We start from the raw sequence: 21,011 nt of genomic DNA on the forward strand, positions 1-21,011 counted from the left end.
TACAGTTCTGGCTCTGTAAATTAAAAACCACATGAATTTTAATAAGCTTTGAGTGTTTGTATGAAATGCATTTGTGGCTGTCTTCTTGGAACGTACCTACGGAATACATAAAATCTGTTCTCTTTATGTTGATAAATTTTTTTAAAAGAAGTGAGTGTGGTATTTCCTTCCTTATTTACATTCTAGAGTTGTGAAAAACCAGATAAGTAGAAGGCACTTCATGATTAGTAAAGACTTGCACGTGTGTGTGTGTGTGTATGATAATTATGGATTGTGAAAAATAGCTTTTATAAATACAGTTTTACACTGCTTGATGTGAATAGCTTGGAAAAATGATCATTCACACTCCACTTCTTATGATGTGAAGTAAAGGTGATTAAAACATATACATATTAATATTTTATTTATTTACATACTTTCATGCAAAATGCATACATGTAAATACTTTCATGCAAAATTCATACACACAAATACATTTGTTGGTGCTGAGCTTTGTTCTTACCTTTCCCCAGAAAGTAGAATGTTTTTTGGATTATGGTTAATGAGACTGTAGAAATTTTGTGTTAGCCTAAGTTCCCAAATTCTTCCCTACAGAAAGTTCAGGTATGAAGATGAGCTCTAGATCCTTACAGGTTATCTCCCTCTGCACTTCTGCTGAGTCTCATTCTATATCCCACAGCCTGGGGAAGAAATCATATATGACAGAGAGAAGAGAATGATGCAGTAGGTTCTAGTGTTGTACTGCATGCTGATCATAAAACATTTGCAGGTGGGAAGGAGATGATATCTGGTCTTGAGTGTTGTGATTTCAAAGGGATATTATCCACACTGGAATGTGCCTAGGAGATGATGACTAGTGGGTTTTGAAAACATGAGTCATAAGGAGCAGGTGAAGACTGTAAAGATATTTAACCTAGAAAACAGAAGTTGAGATAGAATATGATGTTCTGATTTTGAGGAAGCAAAATTAGTTTTGATGGATGAATTTGAAAGGCAGCTCTGGGCTCAACAGGAAGTACAATGACTATAATTGTAGAAAACACACAATGGATGTTGTGGCTGCTTATCTCTTTCCAGTTCCTGTGATTATACAAGCAGATGCTGAATGTCTGTAGAGTTATTACAGAGAGATTTAAACATCTTGTATGAAGCATAAATAGTTGATCTAGGAAGTCTCTTCTAGCCTCAAAGGTTGTATCAAATACAAGATGTTATGAGAGGAAGAGCTCATAGATTTTCTGAGCTTAAGTGGAGGTGAGAGGGTAAGTGCAGTTGATGACAGAGGTGCAAGGCATACTTGGTTGTAATAAATGGTACAAAGGATGTTGAGTTTAGTTTAGAAGATGTATATGAGTACAAAACTTGCCACTTCGATGCTCATGTCTTTAAGTTCCTGGGTATGTGTTATTCTGTCATTCTCTTCTGATTCAAGGGGGTCAGAACAGTGTCATTAGTGTTTAGCTTGATCACTTCTAAATGACAGAAAAAATTGTCAGCCTCTGAGACTTCTTTATGTCTTCCCTCATGGGGTAAAATTTGCCATAAAATAATAAAACCTCTAACACGCAGCTCTGAATAAGTGGATAAATTCAGTGGAAGAAGCAATTCATGGCCATTTAATTAACAATAAGTCTATTTGACATACTTAACAGCTAACTGTGCTCATAATGCAAAGTTAATGTTTTATGTTTTGACTCTTAGATTGATGTTGCTGGAAGAAACTCTGGAGAAAATTTAGTCCTTTTATGGATGAGCAAGCTAAGGCTCAAAGAAGGAATCTTCTGATAGCATATAACTCATAAATGAGGCTAAGACCCAAGATTCCCACTCCCCATTGTCAGAGGCATCCTCTGCTCTAGCTCTCTGCATTTCCATTTGTCTTCTCAACTTGTAATTCTCATGTTGAATGATTATCTTTAAGTTTTCTTGGAAATAATTTTTCTACAATATTACTTTTTATCTCTGTAATCCTGAAAACGAATTGGAATAATCTTTTGGAACTGACTCAGAGGAAAGCTTCCCTATGGAGACTTTTCCCACCCTAATGATATGAAACCAACAAATATCAACTGACATAGTAGCCCAAAACTCTATAAAGTGGTGCACCTCCTGTATAATATTGCTGTGTCTACATGTTCCATGTGTTTTTATTTTTCTTTAAATTGACACACTTCAGAAAAATCAATTTAATAATATTATCCATTAGTAACTTCAAAAAGTTTATAATGGGATTAAATTAAAATGGAAGTTGGTTTTGGTAGAAAATAATTTTGAAATCCATGAACAGTTTTTTCATAATATTCATGTCCATGAAATTTTCAAAGGCCTGTCATATCTGTAAAATCACAAGTTTAATGTGCTGATTTTATTGAATATAAAAAATTATTTTAATATTGGTGCAAGTTTTAAAGGTTTAACTTAAGTGGAACTTAAAATCATTTGGGAAGCACTGAAGAGATGAGAATATTTCCACACTCTCTGCTGATGTATAATAATAATAATTCTTCTCTATCCTCCCCACCCAATTACCAATTTCTCAGTAATTTAAGAGAAAAAAAAGCCCTATCCCTTGCAGGTGTGTATATACCTACATATATATATATTTTTTTTCTTTCTTCATAAGGGTAGAGGAAGGAAGGAGTAAAAATAATTTGTTAGGGCTGGCGTTATGGCAAAGCAGGTAAAGCTGCCGCTTGTGATGCCAGCATCCCATATGGAAGCTTATTCCTGTCACAGCTGCTCCATTTCTGATCCAGCTCCCTGATAATGGCCTGGAAAGGACAAGGGAAGGTGGCCCAAATGTTTGGGCCCCTGTCACCCATGTGGAAGACTTGGATGAAGATCCTGGCTCCTGGCTTCAGCCTGGCCCAGCCCTGACCATCATGACTACCTGCAGAGTGAGCCAGCAGACGGAAGATCTCTCTCTCTCTCTCTTTAGTCTTTCCATCCCTCTCTGTAACTCTAACTTTAAAATAAACAAATAGATCTTTAAAAAATTATCTGTTAGGAAATGAATATATCAGATTACGTTTATACATTAACTAATTATAAGGATTTCTTGGCTAGAAAAGGTAATTAAAAAGTGTGAGAAATAATTATTTCCTTCCTGATCCATTATTTACAAATTCATTCTCATTAGAAATTTAAGATAAAAATAAAAGCTACCTGAAGAATTTTTGTCTGATGGCATGAAGAGATACACACAAATGCAAATAGACAAAACATTCCAAATTCAGGTTTAGGGACTTGAGTTAGTAGCGTGGGTGCTCTTATGTGATGAACAGCACTCCAGTTAGGTTGCAGGTGATAGTTGGAGCAATCTCTCTCTCTTAGATCTCCCTTTTCTGTTTGAGCTCCATTTACAAAAGCATTTTTAAAATGAGAGAGAGAGAGAGAGAGAGAGAGAGAGAGAGAGAGAGAAACACACTCTCATTGGCTTTTTCATTCCCCAAATACTGGCAACAGACTAACAGACTGGCCATGGCTTGTTGCCAGGAACTCAAACCAGGCTTCCAACATAGGTAGCATGAAACCTATTATTCTACTGAAGCCACCACCTGCTGCCTTCCATGGTATGTGTTAACAGGAAGCTGGATTCAAGAGCTGGAATCAGGAGTTAAAGCCAGACGTGAGACACGGGAGCCCTAAACAACAGCATCTGCTAAACATCTGCCCTTCAGCTAGAAACTTTAATTTAAATAAATTTACAGTGTTTAAGGCTTATTTTTCTTTTTTTAAGATTTATTTTGTTTATTTGAAAAACAGTTACAGAGAACGGTAGAGACAGAGAGGTTTTCCATCCACTGGTTCACTCATCAGATGGCCACAACAGCCGGAGCTGCACTGATCCGAAGCCAGGAGCCAGGAGCGTCTTCCGAGTTTCCCATGCCAGTACAGGGTCCCAAGGACTTGGGCCATCTTCTACTACTTTCTCAGGCCATAACAGAGAGCTGGATTGGAAGAGGGGCAGCAAGGACTAGAAACCGGCACCCATATGGGATGCTGGTGCTTCAGGCCAGGGCTTTAACCTGCTGTGCCACAGCGCCGGCCCATGGCTTATTTTTCTAATCAGTGTATATAGTTTCCTGTCCTCCAGTCCTAAAGTCTTGTTGTTTTATTCTAGTGTATTATTCAATATTATAATTTGCTAGATGTGCTTTGACATGAAGGCCAGAAGGTACTATAAGACAAGGAAGACCCATGTCTCTAATTTGTACAGTGCTTTAAGTCCAGACTACATGGATGTACCTCAACTCTGTTGTCTTGAGACATGTAGCATTTTATATCTATTTATTTTATTTTGTTTAAGGAATACAACTTCATGTGTTTAATATATACAGATTTGGGAACATGATGATTCTTTCTCCCCTATCTCCCTTTCACCCATACTTCCACATTTCTTCCTCTTTTCTCTTCCTTTCTCATTCTTATTTTTTACAGAGATTGATTTTTCAGTTAATTTTTATACTGATAAAATTAGCCCTATATTAAGCTGAGATTCACCAATTAGTTCAAAGAAAAAAAAATAATAAACAAAAAAAATATTGTTCTGTTCCTGGACAGTCAAGGCAAGGGTTTTCTAAATAAACATATCTCAAAGTGTTTGTTTTGCTCTTATATATTATGTTTTAGGTAGTGTATTAGTTACCATAGATTAGTATGACTGGCTTATATCACTAAATATATCTTGTGACTGGCTTATATCACTAAATATAGTATTTTCCAGTTGCATCCATTTTCTTGAAAATGAAAGGATTTCATTTTTTTAACCACTGTGTAGTATTCCATAGTGTATGTATACCATAATTTCTTTATCCAGTATTCAGTTGATGGACACCTGTGTTGATTCCATATTTTAGCTACTATAAATTGAGCTGAGATGAACATGGGGTACATTTCACTCTTCTACATGATGATTTCATTTCCTCTGGATAAATTTCCAGGAGTAAGAAGGCTGGATCATATGGTGGGTCTATACTCAGCTTTCTGAGGTATCTCAATATTGTCTTACACAGTGGCTGTACCAGTTCTCATTCCCACCACTAGCATTTGTTGCTTTTTGATTTCTGTATGAAGGCCATTCTAATGGAGGTGAGGTGAAACCTCATTGTGGTTTTGATTTGCATTGCCCTGATGGCTAGTGATCCTGAGCATTTTCTCATGTGTCTGTTGGCCATTTGAATTTCCTCTCTTGAAAAATGTCTGATCAGGCCTTTTGCCCATTTCTTGACTAGGTTGTTTGTTTTGTGGTTGTTTAGTTTCTTGAGCTCTTTATAGATTCTAGATGTTAATCCTTTGTCAGTTTCATAGTTTGCAAATATTTTCTCCCATTCTTTGGTTGTCTCTTTACTTTGCTGAGTGTTTCTTTTGCAGTACATAAGCTTCTCAGTTTGATGTAATCCCACTTGTTAATTTTGACTTTGACTGCCTGAGCTTTTGGGGTCTGTTTGAAGATGTCTTTCCCTATGCCAATGTCTTGTAGGGTTTTGCCAATGCTCTCTAGTAATATGATGGTATCATGGTGTAGATTTAGGTCTCCTATCCTTTTTGAGTGGATTTTTGTGTAATGTGTAAGGTAAGGGTCTTGTTTCATGCATTTGCCTGCAGAGATACAGTTTTTCTGGCACCATTTGTTGAAGAGACTGTCTGGGAGTTGATTTTTGCTTCTTTGTCAAAGATAAGTTGGTTGTAGATGTGTAGATTAATTTCTGGAGTTACTATTCTGTTCCATTGGTCAACATATCTGTTTTTGTGCCAGTATCAGGCTGTTTGGATTATATCTGCCCTGTAGTATGTATTGAGGTCTGGTATTGTGATACTTTCAGCTTTTTTTATTGTTTAAGATTCGTTTAGCTTTTTTTGGTCCCTTGTATTTCCATATGCATTATAGATTCATTTTTTCTATATCTGAGAAGAATGTTGATATTTTGCTTGGGATTGCATTTAATCTATAAATTGCTTTCAGTAATAGGAACATTTTAAAGATGTTAATTCTTTCAATCCATGATCATGGAAGATTTTTCCACATTTTTATGTCTTCTATTTCTTTCTTTAATGTTTTGCAATTTTCATCATAGAGATCTTTTACATCCTTGGTAAAGTTTATTCCAAGCAATTTAATTTATTTTTGTAGCTATTGTGAACGGGGTTGGTCTTAGAAGGTCTTTCTCAGCTGTGGCATTGTCTGTGTATACAAAAGCTATTGACTTTTGTGTGTTGATTTTATATCCTGCTGACAGGTAGCATTTTTGTGAGGCAAACATCATTCTCATATAGCAGAATAAGAAGCTGAAGACATGAGGGTGAAGTTACTTGTATAAATTACCACGACCTAAGATAGAATCAGGTAATACCTTGCAAGTAAAATGCATTAGTTTTATTTTTTCTAGAGAAACCTTTTATTTAATCAGTAAAATTTCATAAGTACAACTCTAGGAATATAGAGATTCTTCCCACAATACCTGTCCTTCCACCACCACTCCCACCCCACCTCCTCCTCCCTCTCCATTCCCAATCCCATTCTCCATTGAGATTCACTTTCAATTAACTTTATACAAAGAAGACCAACTCAATACTAAGTAAAGTTTTCAGCAATTTGCACACACACACACACAACAAATAAAGCATAGTTTGATAACAAGTTTTATAGTTAATTCTCATAGTACAGCTCATTAAGGACAGAAGTCCTACATGGGCAGTTAAGTGCACAGTGACTCCTGTTGTTCATTTAACAATTAACACTCTTATGTATGATGTCAGTGATCATCTGAGGCACATGACATGAGCTGCCAAGGCTAAGGAAGCCTTTTGAGTCCAAAATCTCTGTCAGTATTTAGACAAGGCCATCAGCAAAGTGGAATTTCTTTACTCCCTTCATAGAAAGGTACATCCTTTGGTGACCCCATCTTTCCACTGAGGTCTCACTCACCAAGATCCTTCATGTAGGACTTTTTTTTCTTGCCACAGTGTCTTGGCTTTCCATGCCTGAAATGCTCTCATGGGCTTTTCAGCCAGACCAGAATGCCTTAAGGGCTGATTCTGAGGTAAAATGCATTAGTTTTAAACCAGTGCACCTTCTGTATGCTGCAGCTGCCTTCAGAATTTAAAATTTTTATATTATTAAATTATGAAAGCTAAAAACAAAAAGGATTGACCTTGGGCACATCTGTTTCTAAGAAGTTGTTTTGAATTTAAACTCCAAAGATGTTTACTGAACTATTTGGGGCTTTACAGTAGAAGACCACTGTCTGTAGAGATCTTGGGCTTATGAGAGCAGAGAGGTTTCCATATGTAAACATTTTAATATAAGGCAGGATGTATTATAGGGCTAGTATAGACAAAATTCTGTGATGGAACAAGGAGAGAAATAAGTCAAAATAAAGAATTCAGAAGAATTATTGTGGAAGAAATTCAGTAGTGCTAATACATTCTTTTTGCATGGATAACTCTTGTTTTTAATAACTATTACATACATATTGCATACAGAGAAGTGCATAAATCATAAATTTCCACTGTGGGGTAGTTTCACAAAGTGGTCACGCCCATATAATCATCCTAGAGGTTAGAAAACAAAGCATTATCCACATCCTGGTCGCTCTTTTTATGCCTCCTTCCTGTATACCTTCCCAAGGGTAGCAATTATCTTGCTCTGATACTATAACTTTATTTGCCTATTTTAAAACTTTAAGTGAATGAAATAATACAGTAGATCTTTTGTATCTGGATTGTTTCTTTGAACAATTTTGGTGAGTACTTAACGAATATGTGTTTCTGATAGGAATATTCTGAGAAATGGCTTTGCAGAGTCATGGAATATGCCTATGTTCATAACACTTTTGATGGAGAAAAATATGGATGACAGAGGATTTCCCTGAAGGAGGAAGAACCAATTTACAATGACTTGTAATGGACCACGGAGAGAATTCAGAGTGATGCTCAGTTTGGGTGGCTGGAAAATGTTGTGTTTGAAAGATAGTTTTGGAAAGAGACAAGGAACAATAGAAGATTTTTGAGAAGCTTGGAGCTACTATGGAAAGATGGTTGTATCAGTTAGGCATTCAACTTCATGTTATAGAAAGCTTCAATGTTATAATGAGATGGGGATTGTTTTTTCTTAAATAGTAAGAAGTCTGGAAGGAAATGTTTTGTTGCTTTTCACACAGAACTCAATAAAGCCCACTAGGATCTAGGAGCTGTCTTTCCCTCTATGGCATCCTTAGCATGTTACTGTTTTCATTCTTTCTTGCTGTCTTATAGCCTCAAGATAGTTGCCTCAGATATGGATACCAAGTCTAAATTCAAAGCAGCAGGAAGGCTGTAGGGGAGTAAAGTTTTCCATACAAAACTCCAAAGACTCTTGCCAAGTCTTATTACCAAAACCGGGATACCCCTATGTATAAGTGAGTCATCAAAATTGAAGCATAATATTATTAAATTTGGTGTGCCTTGACTATGATCCATTGCCTAGACTTAAGTACATTGTTGCCCTGGGACTGGGTGTGCTTAGTGAAGAAAATGATATCTAGATTGATTTTTTTTTTTTGTCTTTCATAGCAGCGATGGCCTCAGAGTGATAAAAAGGGGAGTAGTTTTCATTTAACATGCGATTTTTCATTCATATACTGAATTAGGAAAATAAATTCTTATAGAGAAAATTGATATATCATTCCATTTGATGATTTAAAGTTTGCTGTCTTTTTATTCTTATTATTTTTGTTATTTTTATTGTTAATATTAGTGACATGACTAGGTAAATTGTAGGTGCTGTGTCTCAAAGTGAGTTTGCCCAAGCACATTATCAGTTACATAAAGTGATTTTTTTTACAAGAATTTCCAGAATAAAGTGAAATCTTAGAGCAGGCAAGCATTGTGAGCTGCTGCAATTACAGGCAGAGTGGTGTAAAGAGATTTCTGATGCATAAATTAAAACGTCCCATCATAAGGCTAACAGATCCAAAATAGCCCCAATTTCGTCTTTCATGTGATTTTATTTCTTTCTCTAACATGCAGTTGTTGATTGCTGACAAATGAATTTGTCATAAAATCAGTTGAGTTAATGCCAGATGACCAGCGCATTGACTCAAATGTTGTGAAAAACCTCCTATGTATTGCTAGACAAAGAAAAAATGGTCATATGGGAGGCTTTTGTTTTAAACAAGTCTTAGAAATCAGGTCAATCTATAAATTCCATCTTCCAGCAGTATATTTCTGACAAGAAGCAAAATGAGATGCTGGTTATTAAAGTTCTGGTAACATAAACATACTTCTGTTTCTTGTTGTTCTTCATTATTCTGTTTGGTGCCATGGGGACTGTATTAATTTGTCAAAGGCTAAAATTTTCTGTATTGGGTGGAGCTAACAGGAAACAGCAGAATCACAACTGTGTTACCACCAGTGTGGAGTGAATAAAGGTAAAACTAATGGATGAGAAACTTGTTTCGTGGAGTATGATGAATCTGTTCTGTTCAATAAGTTTTGTTCAGGGGGAGGAAGAAAAATGAGGAGATTTAGATGTGATTCAGTGATACAAATCAGACCTGGGTTCAGAAACATTTCCATGACTCTGTTTTCCTATGTGGTTATTAGTTGTCAATGTTATATTTCCATATTAGGAAACATTCCCCACATTATTTTATAATTATTGTTCCGGTTGGTGTGTTTCAAGACTATGTGTAGAACCAATAGAAATGTGGTTAATTAATGAACAGATTTCATTATTTTGAGGGATGTTGCGGACTCAGAATATTAATAGGCTTAAGAAAACAGCACATGAAAGGAAGCCATAACTCATAGTTAGGTAGTTGGGTGTTTTGGGGGGAGTAAGTTAATTTGTCATTTTTTTCCCATTATGTAGTCTCAGATATCCAAATCACAGTGTTGGGCTGAGAATCTGAATGCCTAACTTTTCATTCACTAATTCAGATATTTACTGAGAAGCTTACCATGTGCTGTTGTTTTAGGTTCTGGAAAAAAAGGCAATGAAGAAGTTAACATTCCTGACCCAGTGGTCTTACATTCCTTTAGAAGTGCATAGTGTTTTCATGATGTTTTTTGTGTGGTTTCTAGGCTGATGAGAATAAAGAGAAAACTAGAAATAGGCTTTACTTAATCTCAACCCAAGAGTTTGCATGTAAGATACAATAAGGATTGTCCATTCCTTAGTTTTAAATTGGCAAATTATAAATAAAGCACTTTAAGCAGATGTATGTTTTTCCTAAAGCATTTGATTATATGTACAGTGCCCTACACCCAAAAGACTGATCAGTGACTTCAATGATAGATATAAACGGTTCAGAGTCCAAGTATGAAAGTCTCAGAGAGAAGACAGGTCAAACAGGTAAGCTCAAAACCAGGCATAATGGTTCACAGTACTGATGCTAAGAACTAGGCTACAGGTGAGTCAGACAGGATTAGTTTATGTTTTGTTTTTTTTTTTAAGATTTTTATTTATTTATTTGACAGGTAGAGAGAGAGAGAGAGAGAGAGAGAGAGAGAGAGAGGTCTTCCTTCTGTTGGTTCACTCCCCAAATGGCCACAATGGCCGAAGCTACACCAGTCCGAAGCCAGAAGTCAGGAGCTTCCTCCTGGTCTCCCATGCGGGTGCAGGGCCCAAGCACTTGGGCCATCCTCCACTGCCTTCCCAGGCCACAGCAGAGGGCTGGACTGGAAGAGGAGCAACCGGGACTAGAACCTGGTGCCCACATGGGATGCCGGTGTCACAGGTGGAGGATTAACCCAGTGTGCCTCTGTGCTGGCCATGATTAGTTTATATTTCATATCTAGGTGTGGTTTTGTAAGGACAAATAGACAAAGCAATTGACATTGGTAAGTTAACAAATTTCAAGTTTAGATAAAAGGTTCAAGTTAGGCATGATCTCTCCCATGATTTGAGGATGCACTAAGGACTGTTTCAACAATCCCTATGAAGAGGTCACAAAATAAATGTGTGTAGACATTTACAACGGGTGAGAGGAGTGAACAGGCTAGTTCTTAGGCATTGGGGAATTGACAGAACAGTGTCAGATAAGAGATTAAAACTTTGAACAGAGGAAATGGAACTGTTGTTTCCCAGCTCCAGCCAATGGGTTCTAGATTGGAGTGCAGGCTCAATATTACTGAATCTTCCAGAGATCAATCAATCAATCAAACAAACAAAAAGCTCCAGGGATACTGAGATTCCAGACATTTCAGGTAAAATCTCAGAATTTTATCTAGTCAAATTAAAGCATAAAACAGTTTAAAGCAGTGCCTTGGCTCTCTGACTCCTTTTAAGGTAGTTTTGGCCCTGAATGAAGGCTGTATCCTTGTGAGTCCATGAGTCCTTGGTGTTTATGTAAATGGCACATCTAGTTATTTTTCCCACTCAGCCTGATATTCTTAAAATACAAATTAGGTCATGTTTTTTACTTCTTGTACTCTTCAGTGGTTCCCTGTTCTACTCAGAGTGAAGTCAAAACTCCTCGATCTAGCTTTTGAGGCCCTGAATGACTTGCTCCTTTTTAACCTCTACAACCTGACCCCATGCTACTCTCCTTGCTTACTGTTTTTCAGACACATTATCCTTTTCCTTCTTAGGTCATGCAAACTTTTCCTATATTAGAGGCTTCTGTTTTCTTTTCCTCTTCTGGAATAATTTCTCCTGCCACCCAAATTTGTTCTTGGCTCACTTGGCTCATTCCTTCATATAGATAATGTCTTAATATATACTCCAAGAGGCTTCTACAGATCATTTGCTCTCAACTGGTTCTACTTACTCTAATTATCTTGGGACCATATATTGAATGCAAGTGAAATTATTTAAAACAATTTGTTCCCGTGTGCATAATCTATCTCATTCTTTGACTATCAAGTCCCTTAGGGCTAGAAAGCATGTCCATCTCCATCACTAATGTTAACTCAGTATCTAACACCCAGTAGGTATTGAATAAATATAAATGGATGGGTCACACAAAAGAAGATTTGAAATATTTTTTCTTGTTTATGTTGAATTTGTGCTGGATTCTTTGAACCTAAATTATCTAGACAGTGTTTCTTAAACTTAAGTAAGGTATTCACTTCTTTCAATTAAAAACACATATTAATGGCCATCCAGTGCCAGTCTAAATTATTATTACATATTATATGCAATGACATAGAATTCTCTTGTTTATAGTACTTGTAAGATTGTAAGTTTATAAATAAAACTGTGACGAAGTCTATACAAAAGCAATTCAACTCAAATTAATATATTCATTTAATATTACAGATGATAATGGATGACATAAAATTGCCTTACTTTGGAGAGAGCAAGATGGTGGAACAGGGAAGGAGCTTACTGCTCTAGTCTAGGGGAAGATAGTTAAAAAATGTGGAGAGAGTGCAATCTCAGGGAAGCGTTAAGGAGAAAAAGGCAGAGGAAGTGCCACACAAATTAGAGGGACACTGTGGATCCACATGCAGGGTATGGATACACACAGCTCAGGACCCCAGCAGCCAAGAGCTCAGCGCCAGCTTTGGAGAGAGAGGTGAGACCATACTACAATAGCCAAGCCACTGGGGATAAAGCTGTCAGAAGAGCCTGGCATGAGTTTGGCTGAGAGCCCTGTGTGGGACAGGATACCTGCCAACCTAGAGGGAAAATAAGGGGGCATGTGTCTCTCTCCCAGACCACCCTGCACTGGCATTCTGTAACAAGCTGAAAGAGGACAGGCACAATTTTGGACATAAGTAACAGTTGTGCCAGCTTGTGTCTACATTCCCAGCAGCCAGCCGAGAGAAGATGCCTGAGTATGGTTGGAAGAATTGACAGCGGGCTGGGTGCTCATGACTATGGGAACCCTGTGTACTGGGACTGTGAGAACACTATGGCTGCACGTGAGGGCGCAGGTTGTGGCTGGGTCTTTGGGCAGTCATTGTGGGTGTCTCCATATGCTTGGGGCTCCCTGATTCCCTGGTCAGGGTTATTGCTGCAAGATCCATGCACACACTGAGAACTGCATGGAATCTTTTGTGTGGTTCTTGTGGCAGCATGAACGAATAGTATACCCACTGGGATTAGCAACCAGGCATTGGTCTCCTTGGAGGAGAGGTGAACATGAGGCTATGCCAACAGAGCAGATTAAACCTCTCTTCTGATTAAAAAAAAAAAAAAAAAGATTGACCACACAAAATTTGGGTGTCACCTTGGACATGCCCCTCACCCTGGAGCACTGAACAGAGCTCCCTGGCCACACTCAGCATACGCCTCAGTGTACTCACTGAACGAGCAGTCACTCCACTAATCCACAGAAGCATAGTCCAAAGATAAAAGCCATCACGGGGGGTGGGGGTGGGGACCAACAAGTATCTCCACAAATGCCTAATAAGAAATGCAGCAATTCAGGAAACAAGAATAAGGAAGGCAGCATGATGCCTCCAAAGGAACACAACAACACTTCAATACTAGAAAGTGAAAATGAAGAGATTGAAGAAATGCCAGGAATGGAATTTAAAAAATTGATCGTATGATTACTTAAAAGTAATCAGAAGCAAATTAAAGAAATACACACATGACATGAGTGAAAATTTCTGTCGCGAAATTGAGATTTTAAAGAGAAATCAGGATGAAATATTGGAAATGAAGGATTCAATATATCAAATAAAAAATGTGGTGGAAAGCTGTAACTATGAATCACAGTTAACTATGAATCAGCAGACTCGGTGAGGCACCATAAATAATATTCGAGTTAGAAGACAAATCTCTGGATATTTTATAGTGAGACAAAAAAAAGAATTAATTAGAAAACTGAAAATCAGTATAGGAGATTTATGGGTTACTATCAAACAACCCAACATTCAGGTCTTAGGAGTTTGTGAAGGCATGGGAAGAGAGAATGGGTTAGAAGGTCTTTTTAGTGAAACAATTAAAGGAAACTTCCCTAATTTGGAGAAAGAAAGGGACATCCTAGTATAGGAAGCACCATAGAACTCCTAATAGACATGACCAGAAAAAGATCCTCACCACAACACATTATAGTCAGACACTCCACAGTAAAACATAAAGATTGTAAAATGTCCATGAGAGAAATGCCTGATTACTTTCAGAGGATCTCTAATTAGACTCACAGCTGAGTTTTCATCAGAAACCCTACACACTAGGAGAGAATGGTGAGATATATTCCAAGCCTTAAGATCTGTCAACCCAGAATACTGTACCCTGCAAAGCTCTCATTTATGAATGAAGGTGAAATAAAGACCTTCTATAACAAACAGAAATTGAATCTTTCTGCACTTATTCAGCCTTACAAAAGTTGCTTAAGGATGTGCTACACACAGAAATACAGAAATGGTCATCACTATAAAAGAAGGTGAAGGCAGAAAATCTCCCAGTAAAAGTACAAAGGAAATTCAAAGTAAACAATAGGAATATTTATGGAAAATGGCAGAGCCAAGTCATTACTTACCAATAGCCACGTTGACTATAAATGGCTTCAACTGCAGTTAAAAGATATAGACTGGCTGAATGGATTAAATAACCAAATCCATCTATTTGCTGCCTACAAGAAACACATTTCACCAGGAAAGATACCTGCAGACTGAAAATGAAAGGATGGAAAAAGATATCCATGCTAACAGAAACCTAAAAAGAGCTGGTGTAGCCATACTAACATTAGGCAAAATAGACTTTAACACAAAAACTGTTAAAAGAGACAAAGAAGGGCACTATGCAATGACTAAGGGATCAATTCAACAGGAAGATATGACTATAATAAATGGATATGCACCTAATTACAGGGCAAATGGCTATTTAAAAGAAATGTTAATGGCTCTGCAGGGAGACATAGACTCCAATACAATAGTAATGGGGGACTTCAATATCCAATTTCAGCTATGGACAGATCAACCAGACAGAAAATCAGCAAGGAAACAACAGCTAATTGACATAATTGACCAAATGGACCTAACAGATATCTACAGAAATTTTCGTCCTTTTCATCCTATCAGTTGCAGAATAACCATTCTTCTCACTAGTGCATGGAACTTTATCTAGGATATACAATATGCTAGGCCACAAAGCAAGTCTCAGTAAATCCAAAAATCAAAATCATATGCATCTTCTCTGACCACAATGAAATGACACTGTAAATCAACAATTGAAGAATCTCCAGAACATATGCAAACACATGAGGGCTTAACAGCATACTCCTGAATAAACTGTGATTCATAGAAGAAATCAAGAGAGAAATAAAAAACTGTTAAGGAACTTTTTTTCCATACTATTTGTTGAACTCTTTATTTAGTATAGAGTTAATCTTCTGTGTAAAAAGTTAATTCAAAATAGATTTCAGTAAAAAATAAGAATTAGAATAGGAGAAGGAGGAGGAAGAAGGGTGGAGGGTGGGAGGGACGATGAATATGGGACAATGGTGGGAAGAAGCACTGTGTTCCTAAAGTTGCATTTATGAAATGCATGAGGTTTGTATACCTTAAATAAAAGATTCCTGGGGAAAAAAAGAAGAAAACAAAATAAAATAAAATAAAATAAAATAAGAGGAGAAAGTGTCTTATTTTAGAACTCAATAAGATATGTTTCTGTATTTAATATTTCTGTGTTTTGTTTCAAAAATACTTATGCAGGGCATACCTATCCTCATAGGTATGCTGAACAGAATCATATTAATAATTTCATGATTTTGTTTGTTAATTAGAATAACTTGACCTCATACATAATTAAATCTTTGGCTACTAGAAATCCCAAAATACTAAGTTTAGTTATATCAACCAAAATCTTTTTTTTTTCTACTTGGGGGTAAAATTAGTACAGCGATGTTATTAAAAACTACATTAAAATATGTGAAATACCTTAAGGCATTCGGATCTGGCTGAAAATCCCTTGAGAATATTTCAGGCATGGAAAGCCAAGACACTGTGCCAAAAGACCTAAATGAAAGATCTCTGTAAGTGAGATCCCAGTGGAAAGAACGGGCCATCAAAGAAGGAGGTACCTTCCCCTGAAGGGAGGAGAGAACTTTCACTTCGATTATGGCCTTGTCTAAATAAGGTTGGAGTTTGTGAACTCAAGAGGCTTCCATAGCCTTCAGAGCTCATGACAAGAGCCTTGGGTGATTACTGACATCATAATAAGAGTGTTAATTGTTAAATCAACAACAGGAGTTACTGTGCACTTGCTCCCCATATAGGACCTCTGTCCTTAATGTGTTGTACTATGAGAATTAATGGTAAAACTAGTCTTCAAATAGCACTATATACTTTGCTGGGATTGGGGAAAGAGAAATTCATTTTTACTATTGACTCTTACTGTAAGTGAATTATTACAATAATGATATAATTAGAGCTTGGATTTCTGAAAGACATCTGCCTAAGAAATGAAAAATCTTGTTATTGCTGTGCCATACAAACTTTCGAGATTCCGAAAGTCAGGTGATTAATCTATTTTCTCCATTTGAACAATCACAAACAACTGCTTCTTCAAAGTATTTATTTAATCTTACTTTTAGTTTGATGAAAAAAACCTTGGTAAAACCTAGAACCATTTGTTTCTAAATTTTATAACATTGACGCTTTTAAATTCACTGTACAGATATCCTACAATATGTCTACTTGAAAATAGATAACACACATACACATATGTGCATTATTTTTATGTGACATTTATGGATGACTACCTATGTAGGTATACATATAAAAGTTAAATTTTAGAATCTCATGGACACTCCCTACACTCGCTTTATCTAATTTGGAAAATAGCGAATTAGAAGATCCCATTGTATTCCAACTTCCAGATGGCAAGTCATTGACTATAGATGATGGGGCTGTAGACTGGTCTTGGAACATGTAGACTCAAGAGAAAAATATAAATAAGAAGTTGACACTTCCTTTAGAAAATATATTGTCTTTGAACTGAGCTCTGATATGGAGAAGGGTCAACATGTTTGACAGCTCTGGGGACACCATCACAGCGTTTCATTGGACTCTGCTTCAAGATATTTCATTTCTCACAAATACACTATGATGAGTGCCCCCAGGGCTGTGAGGCATGGGCTTGTATATCATGACAGGGAGAATGCAAAATGTTCACCCACCCCTGTGGTAGTTGTTTTTTCTCCTTACTTAAACAAACCTGCGCTTTTCTCAAACTCTCAAAACCATTTTTCCAATTTGATATAGTGTAAGTGAGAATTCTTCCTCATAGAGATAGTCACATCATAAAAGTTTTATCCTGGCTGTGATTAATATTTCAGTCCTACAGTAATAAAGGAGAGTAGTATAGGCTCTATTTTACTTTGTGTGGCAGTGTGTGAGGTGTGATCAGCATCACTTAATCATTAATCACGTGACTTAATCATTAATCACTAGACTGAAAGCTCTGTGTGGCATATCAGAATCCATAGTGAGTTTATATGACAGAGCAAGTTCTAGATCTATAAAGGCAGATTTTTTTTAGGAGAATGGAATGAATTATCTTGGATTAAAAGAGTACCTTCTCGTTGAGGTCTATCCCGATGGGGCTTTTCCTATAGCCACTCATCGTTGGAAACGCCTCATAGAGTAACTCTGTGGTTTTACTTTACTCACAGGACTTATTCCTAGGTCTGTGGGAAGGAACTACAAGACAGTTCATTAGTCAAAGTGTGAAAGACCTAATAGTTTTTTTTTTTAACCTTAGGTATTGGAATACCCCAGATAAGTATTTTTTAGTGATGGCTTAGGAAAAAAATACAGCCATTCACATGTGTGTGTGTGTCAAGAATCAGGCAAGTACATCTACTCTATAAAAACCCAAGAGTAAATTGCTTGAAGAAATTATATTACAAAGATTTTAGGTGGAATTTTAAAGTTATTATGTAATTCAAATGAGGATTAACAGACCAGAAATTGTGGGCTGATACGACACCGTGAATTAAGCATCAGATTGTTCACAAGGGCTTGAAGATTTAAAAGAGCTAACTAGATTATTTTGGACAGTGGAAGGAACTGCAACATGAGGATTTACTTAAATAAAATTTATTATTAACTTTAAATAGTTTTGCATTATGTTATTCAGTATAAAAATAAACTTTACATTGGTTTGTAGAAAAAAAAAAGAGTTCCTTTTACATGGAGGTCAGAATTTTCATATCTCAGTGCTGATAGTAGAGTGCCCTCTGAGAGAAATACTTGCTCTAACAGCTCTCTCCACAGTGCCCTTCCTCTTCAATTCAACAAGCCTGAAATAGAGTTGGTCATCTCCTCTATTTAACTGGGCCACCTGCAGGTAATATTCATTTCTCTGGGGAGTATGTTTCCCAGTCTTCTAGGCTCAAAGTCTTGAATTTGTTTCCAATTCTCACTTAAATTTTCTTTCGTGTTATACATTGCATATCATTAACACTTCTGAGGTGTTTAAAAGTTATCTTAACAAAGTTCATGGAAAATGAAGTTAACAAAAAAACTATGAATGGATTTAAAAAATTTTTGCACCAAAATGAATTTATCTTCCCAATGCACTTTTCTTTTTTTCTTTTTTAATTTTTTTTTTAATTTTTGACAGGCAGAGTGGACAGTGAGAGAGAGAGACAGAGAGAAAGGTCTTCCTTTTGCCATTGGTTCACCCTCCCATGGCCGCCGTGGCCGGCGCGCTGCGGCCAGCACACCGCACTGATCCGAAGGCAGGAGCCAGGTGCTTATCCTGGTCTCCCATGGGGTGCAGGACCCAAGCATTTGGGCCATCCTCCACTGCACTCCCGGGCCATAGCAGAGAGCTGGCCTGGAAGAGGAGCAACCGGGACAGAATCCGGCGCCCCGACTGGGACTAGAACCCGGTGTGCCGGAGCCACAAGGTGGAGGATTAGCCTGTTGAGCCACGGCACCAGCCCCAATGCACTTTTCACAAGCTATTTGAAGTATACTCATATTATGCTGCAGTGATTACTCTAAAATGTAATTGTTCCTTCATATCCATGGTATAAAAGCTAAAGCATTGAGCCCATCTGGCCTTACAACAATTTTTATTTTCTGCTCCTGTCCAGCATAACCCATGTGATTGTTAGATGGATTACTTCTCTGCCTTTGCCCCAAATAAAACACACGTATCCTCTCGGCTACTGCTTACCTGTTTTTGCCTAAGCAGAATGTATTTCAGCTTCCTTTCAACTAATCCACATACCCCAGTAGGCTGTGCCTTGTTGGCAGTTGACATTCGAATGATAATTACTTGGTTTAAACTCTTCTCATTGTTTACACATATGGCTAATAAAACAAATCCATTGCTTCATTGTAACAGTCATGTTTCCCTTCTGTTATTTATTCTTATTTTCTAGAATACTTGTTTGTGAATTGTCCTTGTTTCAGTATCTACCATATTTGGGTGTGATTTATTCCCCAGGGGTTGTTGTGTTGGAGGCTTGGTCCCCACTGTGGTGATACTGTAGTGGTGACCTTTAATAAGTAGGCCTGATTTCTGGCATGGAAAGCCAAGATGCTATGGCAAAAAATATTCTACATGAAGGATCTCTGTGAGTGAGACCCCAGTGGAAAGAAGGGGCCATCAAAGAAGGATATACTTTTCTCTGAAGAGAGGAGAAAACTTCTGCTTTGCTTATAGCCTTGTCCAAATATTGATGGAATCTGTGGTCACAAAAGGCTTCCATAGCCTCGGCAGCTCATGGCAAGATCCTCAGGTGATCACTGATGTCATAAATAAGAGTGTTAATTGTTAAATGAACAATAAAAGTCATTGTGCACTTACTCCCCATGTAGGACCTCTGTCCTTAATGAGTTGTACTATGAGAATTAACTATAAAACTTGTTATCAAACTACGCTTTATTTGTTGTGTGTGTGTAAAGGTGCAAACTGTTGAAATCTTTACTTAGCATAGAGTTGGTCCTCTGTATATAAAATCAAACTAAAAATGAGCCATAATGAAGAATAGGATGGGAGAGGGAGTAGGAGATGGGATGTGAGTTGGGGTGGGTGGACAGGTATGGGAGAAAGAACCACTATATTCCTAAAGTTGTACCTATGAAAAATGCATTCATTAAATAAAAGCTTAAAAAAAAGAGGTAGGCATTGTGGAGGCGGTGTGTGCCCTCTGAAGGGATTTTGGGGCCCCAGGCTCTCTCTGCCTCCTGTCTCAGGTTAGGATCTCTTGCTCTTGCTTGTGCTCCTACCATGATGACGTCTGTCATTAGGTCCTCACCAGAGGCCAAATCAACAGGGCTGCCGTATCTTAGACATTCATCACCCACATTATTTCCTTTATAAAGTTTGACAGCCTCAGGTGTTCTGTTAAAATAATGAAAAACAGAATAGTGTAGTTTCTTCAGGAAATAGAACCATATCCAATATAGTCTGCTCATAAGGGGCCCGTGGTCCAATAAGTGAAACAAGACAATGTCCCATGTGCCATGTTTTGCTTTTAAAAGCAAAAAAGCTGTAGGAAAGGTGGGACGTTTGAACTGGGCTTTAAGACATTGGTAGTTACAAAGCCTGCTTTATTAAAAACAAAAGAGGGGAATGTTAGTAAAATGGCTCAGTTTTATATATGGAGCGATCTACACCCTGACACCATACTAGGCTCTAGCCCCCGCTGCCACTGCTAGAAGCCAGGTGGCCACATGGCCCAATCACCAGTGTCAAGCTCCACTCCCATCCTAATGGGATTCGCTGCTCCTACTTCTCTGCCTGCCTGCCCCCTGGCAAAGTTTTAAAGGACCCGCTCCTGAACATGTGTCTCTCTCTTTCTCTCCATTTACCTCTCTGTCTCTGTCTCACTCTTGCATTCTCCATCTCCCTATTTTCCTTCTTCTCCCCTTCCCTCTAGTCGGTCGGGTTTCCCCCAATAGACTCTTTCCCTTAAAAAAAGACATTGGCAGTCAGTTAAAAATAACAGTAATTTGTAAAAGGATGCGTGTAGATTTTAGATAGGCAAAGAAACAGTATTCCTTAGAGGAGGAATAATAAGAACTAAGACATGCAGGTGGTTATATGTGTGTGTATGTATAATTTTCTTGCACACATTATACTTAGTTCCTTTCAGATTCTAAAACACTAA

At 37.5% G+C, this 21,011-nt stretch overlaps 1 protein-coding gene and 1 non-coding gene across 3 annotated transcripts in view; both read left to right on the forward strand.

Moving 5' to 3' along the window:
- FGF12 (fibroblast growth factor 12) overlaps nt 1-21,011 on the forward strand; it is a 406,858-nt gene that overhangs the window by 23,537 nt on the left and 362,310 nt on the right. The window lies entirely within an intron of this gene.
- LOC133752966 (small nucleolar RNA SNORA18) lies at nt 17,465-17,596 on the forward strand. Its single transcript, XR_009865009.1, has one exon. It is a non-coding gene; the product is annotated as a small nucleolar RNA SNORA18 (small nucleolar RNA).

The sequence above is a fragment of the Lepus europaeus genome, chromosome 2 (genome assembly GCF_033115175.1).
Source record: "Lepus europaeus isolate LE1 chromosome 2, mLepTim1.pri, whole genome shotgun sequence".
Taxonomy (NCBI): Eukaryota; Metazoa; Chordata; class Mammalia; order Lagomorpha; family Leporidae; genus Lepus; species Lepus europaeus.